Here is an 8,472-nt window from a genome sequence, read left to right on the forward strand (position 1 = left end):
GTACAGTTGGTATCTGGAGTGGGGGACTTTTTATGGGACTGAGCCCTTGCCCTGTGGGATCTGACGCTACCTCCAGACAGATGGTGTCAGAATCGAGTTGAATTGTACGACACGCAGTTGGAGTCTGCAGCAGGGTTGGAGAATTGTCTGGTGTGGGAAAACCCATACACATCTGGTGTCAGAAGTGAAGAACTGGGGTAAAGGAAAACAGTGTGTTTTTCCTAAACAACCTGGAATTGTCCTAATCTCTGGGCAATAGCAGTGACCAAGTCAGACGATGTCCCCAATCTCATTGAATTTATAAGGAAATGGGCAGTTACAGTTAGAGTATAAAAAATGCTGTGATGGGCAAAGTCGAGGGTCATGCAAAAATTCCCAAGGAGGGGCTTCCCTGGTGGTGCAGTGGATGAGAGTCCGCCTGCCGATGCAGGGGACACGGGTTCGGGCCCTGGTCCGGGAAGATCCCAAATGCCGCGGAGCGGCTGGGCCCGTGAGCCATGGCCACTGAGCCTGTGCGTCCGGAGCCTGTGCTCCTCAATGGGAGAGGCCACAGCAGTGAGAGGCCTGCGTACCGCAAAGAAAAAAAAAATTCCCAAGGAGAGCTTCTGTCCTGGACTTTTGGTTGGGAAGGGCAAAACATGGGAGTGATTCATCCAGACCAGGGAAGGGTTCCCTCTTACTGTCTGTTTGCTTCTAGACTGACTTCTTGAAGGTGGTGAATGAACTCCTTTAAGACATATATTGAAGAGAAAATAATATGATGCCTTATTTATTTAAATTTTTGTTATATTTTTACTAACCACCACAAACCTACAGAGAAGTTGCAAATACAGTACAAAAAAACTTTTTCCTGAGCCATTTAAGAGTAAGTTGCCAACCTGATGACCCATCAAACCCAAACGCATCCCTGTGTATTTCTACAAACAAGGACATTCTCCTCCGTAACTGCCATGTGACCACCAGCATCACGATCTTAGCTGTGACTCATCACCACCGTACCCTGAGACTCCACTCAAGTTTTGCCAGTTGTCCCAAGAATGGCCTTTATGGTGAAAGGATCCAGTTCATGGTCACACACTGACTGGGTTGTCATATCCCCTTCCTCAATCCTTCCTTGACCTTTGTGACCTTGTAGTTTTGAAGAGAATGGGACATTTTTAGAATGTCCCTCAATTTTCATTTGTCTGATGTTTCCTCGTGGTTGGATTTAAATTGTGCATCTCTAGCGGAAACGTCTCAGAGGTGGTGTTGTATTCTTCACTGCATCATAACTTGCGATGCAGGATTTTGAATTGTCCCATCATTAGATAAGTGGCATCTGCTAGGCTTCTTCAGTGTGAAGCCACTCTTTTGCTCTCTGTGATTAATACGTATTTTGAGGGAGGAACTGAAAACCACCCCATTCCTCATCAAATCCTTAATTCGGTATGGATTCATGATTTTCTGTTTTATTCAATAGATTGTAATCTTTTTTTCAATACATTTATTTATTTTTATTTTATTTTTGTCTGCGCTGGGTCTTTGTTGCTGTGCGCGGGCTTTCTCTGGTTGCGGTGAGCAGGGGCTACTCTTCGTTGTGGTGAGCGGGCTTCTCATTGCGGTGGCTTCTCTTGTTGTGGAGCACGGGCTCTAGGTGCGTGGGCTTCAGTAGTTGTAGCACATGGATTCCGTAGTTGTGGCTCACGGGCTCTAGAGTGCAGGCTCAGTAGTTGTGGCGCATGGGCTTAGTTGCTCCACAGCGCGTAGGATCTTCCCGGACCAGGGCTCAAACCCGTGTCCCCTGCGTTGGCAGGCAGACTCTTAACCACTGCACCACCAGGGAAGCCCTACAGTCCTTTTTTAATGCTCAAATTGTCCTATGTTTGGTTCCCCTTCAATCTGACTTCTGTGTCCTCGTAACACCTCCTAATCATCCTTTGAGCATTTACATTTTTTTCTGACCCAGATAGATGTTCTAGGTTCAACTTCAACATTCCTTCTCCTGGCCCTGGAATCAGCTACTTCTCCAAGGATATTTTAGTGGAGAATGGGATTTAGAAACCAAGATCTGGGCACTAGGTGTGCTCACTGCTATGGAGCTATTGCTGCACTGAGAGCCTTTCGGTAGACAGAGCCAGAAAATATATGCACGTGTCAGTACATGCACATTTGTTTCTATGTGTATTTTTATTGAAATTCCTGAGTTCACATCAATACCTTCAATTCCAGCCCAACACCACAGCGCTCATTCTACTTTTCTCCATTTCCATATTCGTAACTCCTTTCTCTGACCATGAGAAACCTGAATCCTACTTACTTATTTGATCCATGCCCTGTATAGAATCAATCCCCATCACCACCCCCTCCCCCATGTGGACTCCCTTCTCTACGGGCTCTGACCCCCCATCTGTGTTCATAACATACACAGAGGCCTAGGCTCTGAGTCCCCGCTCTGGGTCACCTCCCCTCACAGACACCCCCCTTGCTCTGTCATTCTTCGTGACTTAGGGACTTAATTGTTGAGGAAGGGACAGGAAACTAAGGGAAGGAGAAAGGGAGAAAGAGAAAGAAGAAGGGAAGGGTGGGGAAGAGGCATGTGAAGGAGAACAGGAAGAGCCATTTACAGTTTTTTAGCTTCCGTTTTCCTGGTTGCACCTTTGAAGTACCGTGTTATCTATCATCACATCAGAATGCATGTCTACTTTGCACAGGTGTCCCTGGTTCAGCCACCTCTCGACTCCTCTCTCTACCTCCTTATCTGTATCCATCCATCCTGGTCTCAGCCACCTTGGAATCAGCTCCAGAGTGTGCAGTTCTGGACCATCCGGTTTGTCAGCGTCATTGAGGAACCAGTTGTCTGGAAAGAATGAAGCATTTTAGCTTCTCTCCAGAGGAGCATGCAGAATATACGTACGGGACATCTGCTATCTCAGGTGTAATTCCATGCAATTATGAGATCGTATCTCTGAAAGGGAAAAGACAGATAAATATATCCTTTTAAGGTTTTGTCCACTTTTAAATGTGAATTAGCACCACTGTTTTTTATTCAGATAGTTTTGTCATTTAAATAAGTATAGATATTTATTACCTCCGTATTATTCAATTCAGCTTTCCTAAAGTGTAAAGTGTAAAGGTACCACTTTAAGTGTAGCATTTCAAAAGGAAGCTTGAACCCGTATTGTCTGGTTCCATTAAAATTAATTGGTAAACAAACAAAACCAAAAAACCCTCAGAACTATTGGAACTATAACATGCTTCAGATGAAAATTTTTTTTTTTTTTTGCGGTACGCGGGCCTCTCACTGTTGTGGCCTCTCCCGTTGTGGAGCACAGGCTCCAGACGTGCAGGCTCAGCGGCCATGGCTCACGGGCCCAGCCGCTCTGCGGCATGTGGGATCTTCCCAGACCGGGGCACGAACCCGTGTCCCCTGCATCGGCAGGCGGACTCTCAACCACTGCGCCACCAGGGAAGCCCCAGATGAAAATTTAATTTTACTTTGCACTTACCTTGGGAAGTGGTACATCTTAAGGGTTTTTAAAATAGAAGAAAGGGGGCTTCCCTGGTGGCGCAGTGGTTGAGAATCTGCCTGCTAGTGCAGGGGACACGGGATCGGGCCCTGGTCTGGGAGGATCCCACATGCCGCGGAGCAACTAGGCCCGTGAGCCACAACTACTGAGCCTGCGCATCTGGAGCCTGTGCTCTGCAACAAGAGAGGCCGCGATTGTGAAAGGCCCGCGCACTGCGATGAAGAGTGGCCCCCACTTGCCACAACTAGAGAAAGCCCTCGCACAGAAACGAAGATGCAACACAGCAAAAATAAATAAATAAATTAAAGTCTTAAAAAAAATTTTTTTTAAATAGAAGAAAGGGACTTCCCTGATGGTCCAGTGGTTACGAATCCGCCTTCCAATGCAGGGGATGCAGGTTTGATCCCTGGTCAGGGAACTAAGATCCCACATGCCGTGGGGCAACCAAGCCCCCACGCTGCAACTCCTAAGCTCTCTCATCACAACTAGAGAGCCCAGGTGCCACAACTCGAGAGAAGCCTACATGCCACAGCTGCTGAGCCTGTGTGCCGCAACGAAAAATCCCTCATGCTGTAATGAAGATCCCGTGTGCTGCAACCAAGACCCAATGCAGCCCAATAAATAAATAAGACAGAAGTGAGAGCAGGACAACCATAGAAAGTTCTAATATAAACACCCAGCTCTTTGAGCGGATTATATGAGCACCTCAGAACTCCAACACCTCAAAGGTCAAAGTTACCTCATTTGGGTCAGTCCCAGTAAGATGTGCTTTTGCCAGTATCATAGTAAAATGACAATATTGGTATTTTAGTGTTTATTTCAAGTAATATCAAAACGCCATTTTTTTTGAAATTTATTTTTGGCTGTGTTGGGTCTTTGTTGCTGCACATAGGCTTTCTCTAGTTGTGGCGAGCAGGGGCTACTCTTCATTGCGGTGCACGGGCTTCTCATTGCAGTGGCTTCTCTTGTTGCAGAGCACGGGCTCTAGGTGCATGGGCTTCAGTAGCTGTGGCACGCGGGCTCAGTAGTTGTGGCTCGCGGGCTCTAGAGCACAGGCTCAGTAGTTGTGATGCACGGGCTTAGTTGCTCCGCGGCATATGGGATCTTCCCGGACCAGGGCTAGAACCCGTGTCCCCTGCATTGGCAGGTGGATTCTTAATCACTGAGCCACCAGCGAAGCCCAAAATGCCATTTTTAATGGCATCAGAATTCTATTTAAAAGTTTTCAAATTCATAAAATGGAGAAACTGGAGATAAAACTGAACCTCCATAAATATTACGTCTCTCGGAGTCTGGCTTGTCCTGGCTTTGCTGCCTCCTTCACTTCCAGACCCCTCCCTAGGAGCCCTTGGAGCCCTGTGCGCTTGCAGACCCTATCCACTGCCCCTGAGTGGGGGGCTTTGTTTCAGGCTGGGGGCAAGAGGATTTGGTGGGGAGTCGCAGGAGGTAAGTGGTGTTGAGAGTTGGGAGAGCTTGGAGTGCGGGTGCCTGAACTGGGTGAGCGTTGGGAGGGGTACAGAGGAAAAAGGGATTGAAGAGCCAGAAAGCTAAGCAAATTGCCCACAAAAGTTTAAAATAATGTTGTTACACCCACAAACATACTTCTATTTTGGTACCTAAAAATACTAAGGCATCGAACTTCCCTGGTGGCGCAGTGGTTGAGAATCAGCCTGCCAATGCAGGGGACACGGGTTCGAGCCCTGGTCCAGGAAGATCCCACCTGCCGCGGAGCAACTAAGCCCCTGCACCACAACTACTGAGCCCTTGAGCCATAGCTACTGAAGCCCAAGCTCCTAGAGCCTGTGCTCCACAACAAGAGAAGCCACCGCAGTGAGAAGCCCGCGCACCGCAACGAAGAGTAGCCCTCACTTGCCACAACTAGAGAAAGCCCGTGCACAGCAACGGAGACCCAACACAGCCAAAAATTAATTAATTAATTAGTTAATTAATATAAAAAGATACTAAGGTATAAGAAAGGAGTGAGGAAACTTTTGGAGAGTAATGGCACTCTTCACTATCTTAATTAGGATGATGTTTTCATGGGTGTATGCATATGTCAAAGCTTATCTAATGGTACACTTTTTAACGTACAGTTTATGTCTTTTATTTTATGTCTTTTTTAAAATAAATTTATTTATTTATTTATTTACTTATTTTTGGCCGTGTTGGGTCTTCGTTGCTGCGTGCGGGCTTTCTTTAGTTGCGGCGAGCAGGGGCTACTCTTTGTTGCGGTGCGCAGGTTTCTCATTGTGGTGGCTTCTCTTGTTGCGGAGCACGGGCTCTAGGCACGCGGGCTTCAGTAGTTGTGGCACAAGGGCTCAGTTGTTGTGGCTCACAAGCTCTAGAGCACAGGCTCAGTAGTTGTGGCGCACAGGCTTTATTGCTCTGCGGCATGTGGGATCTTCCTGCACCAGGGCTCGAACCCGTGTCCCCTGCATTAGCAGGCTGATTCTCAACCACTGCGCCACCAGGGAAGCCCCTATTTTATGTCTTCATAAAGCTCTTTAAAAAAAATATATGTGGTACACAATAATGGTAAAACCAGTACTACCATTGCTGGCTGTGTCAAAATCTGAACAGGTCAACATGATACTGGGCTTTCTGTTTGGACCTGGGAAGGGTCTGGGCCAGTAATTTGTTTTAGAAATAAATTCTTTTGTCAGGTCACGGTGGCCTCACGGTTGTAACTACCTTAAATGAGTTGTTTTCATGGGGGCTGGTAATTAACCAGAAGGCTCCGTTTTGTGTTTTAATTTTAGTTAGTCCTTGCTTGCAGGTGTTGGGGGAAGAAAACTGTTTCTTCCACCCTCTTAGGTTCTGTCCAGAGGACCTTCAAATTAAACGAAAAAAGACAGTTTAAGAGGAGAAAAATACGCAATTTTTAAAAACATTTACATACATGGGAGTTCACAGGAAAAACATGGAACTGAAAGAAGCAGTAGATTTGGGGGCTTGGATATCATTTTAACAAAGGAAAGGGGGTTTGGGCTTCAAGAGATGATAAGTCATGGGGACGTAACTAGAAAATACATGGGGGAAGTAATGGAAGATAAGGGTTCGTACAGTCAGGTCCGTTGACGCAAACTTGTCTTGGCGTCATTGTTCGCCTCAGTCATGAGTTCTCTCCTCTTCTGGTACAGGGTGGGGTGGGAGGGAGGGACCTGGGGAGTGGGGGTGGGGACGAAGCACCCCTTCACGACTGGAAATTTGTGCCCTGCTCTTAGGCAGTTACGGGGAGGGCAGAGAGCTCTTCCTGCATTTGCTGATTCTCAATTGCTTTCAACTCAAAATAATCCTTACGCCAAAGAGGCATACTCTGGCGTGGTGAATTCTGATCCGCTTCCCAGGGAAAACCACCAGGAACCGAACCTTCTCGAACAAGACTTGGTGCCTTGGTCCTCAACCATTTCACTGTCACTTGACCATGGGACAAGGAGGTACAGTAGCCTCATGTCCGTCTCAAGGACTGAGCGACGCCTCCTCTGGGGTTGACGTTTTGCATCTTGAATATCTCCCTGTCTCTGTCTCTGAGTCCGCTTCCTGCTCCCTCCCTCTTGCCTTGGGCACCCCCTCCTGTCTAACTTTCCCCCTTCCTCCCTCTCTGCTCTTGCATCCTGAGCTGAGGCACTAGGAATGGCTTTTATCGCTTTAAAAACATCGTGCAGTATTTTTCCTCTTGACTTTGTTTCTATCGGATTCACTGATTTTACACACTGATCGTTTATTTTTCCAAGACAACATCTTTTCTTCTGTTTAATATTGTTCATATAGCATCCTCTTAAATAATACCCACCCCTCTGGTTTTTTTAAAGAAGGGGCTTGGCTCAAAAACCTCAAAAGCTGTGGCCACCAGCTGGGATCCTAAGATGACCCAGAAGTGGAGCCGGGTCAGAGTGAAACAAAATAAACCCCTTTCCAAGAAGTTTAGCCTTGGAGAAGAACTTTCGTGAACAAAACCCACGGGCCCCTTGCCGTTCTCCGCCCGTCTGTTTTGGTTGGCTCCAGTCCTGTGCCGTCATCTTCCCTCCTAACCAAAACAATGCCTGAGATAGTGCGGAGTTTTACATTTTTCCTAAAAAAAAAATTCTATGTCTCAAATATCTAAAAATTCAATTTAGAAGGTACCTTTTAAAAAGTACATACTTATGTCTGAAACCCTGTCCTCCAAACATCATTTAAAAAAGATTCAACAGCTTACACACATCTCAGAATTCCAAGGTCCCAGATCTCTTTAGCTTGTTTGTAAGAACAGCAAGACCAGATCGCATGTGTTAAAATGTATTACGGTTGAAAGTAATAGTAAGACTTCATTGGTTTTCTTTCCTCTTCTCGGGTGTGAGTGTGTTCATCTGATTCCTGCCACCCTTAGTTTTTTTCTCCTTTTTAATCCTCAAGAAGAATCAAAGAATTTTCCAGCTCTCCCCCCACCCTGCCCACCACCCCATCTTACACTTTGGTAATCTGAGGAGAGGATCTTCAGGGAGTCTTCAGGGTCTTTTCCATTTCCTTAACCACCCAAGCCCCCCCCCTGCTTTTTGTCATGAGGCTTTTCGAACATACAAGATACACAGAGTGCATAGAGCACGCTCGCCATCCAGCTGTAATAATCATCACCGTTTCTCAATGCTGTTTCATTATCCTCCAGACAAGGCATAACTTTACCCATCAATACTTCAGCCTGTGCCTGGGACAGATGAAAACTTTTTCTTTTTGCTAAGCTAAGTGCAACACCATTATCAACCTAACACAACGAACAAAACCCCTTCATAGTAACTGCTTGGGTCAAAGTGGACCACAGCCAAGCATCTGGGGCTGGGCTCAGGGCCGTTGTTGGCTGGCAGAGTTGATGGTCGGGGAGAAGTGTTGGGTGGGGACAGAGGAGGATGAGGACAAGCTGGAGTCCACTGATCCCTCTGTGTCTGTCTGTCCTGCCTCATCGAAACCTTGGAGAGTAACACCTGCTTCC

Source organism: Delphinus delphis, chromosome 1 (genome assembly GCF_949987515.2).
Source record: "Delphinus delphis chromosome 1, mDelDel1.2, whole genome shotgun sequence".
Classification (NCBI taxonomy): Eukaryota; Metazoa; Chordata; class Mammalia; order Artiodactyla; family Delphinidae; genus Delphinus; species Delphinus delphis.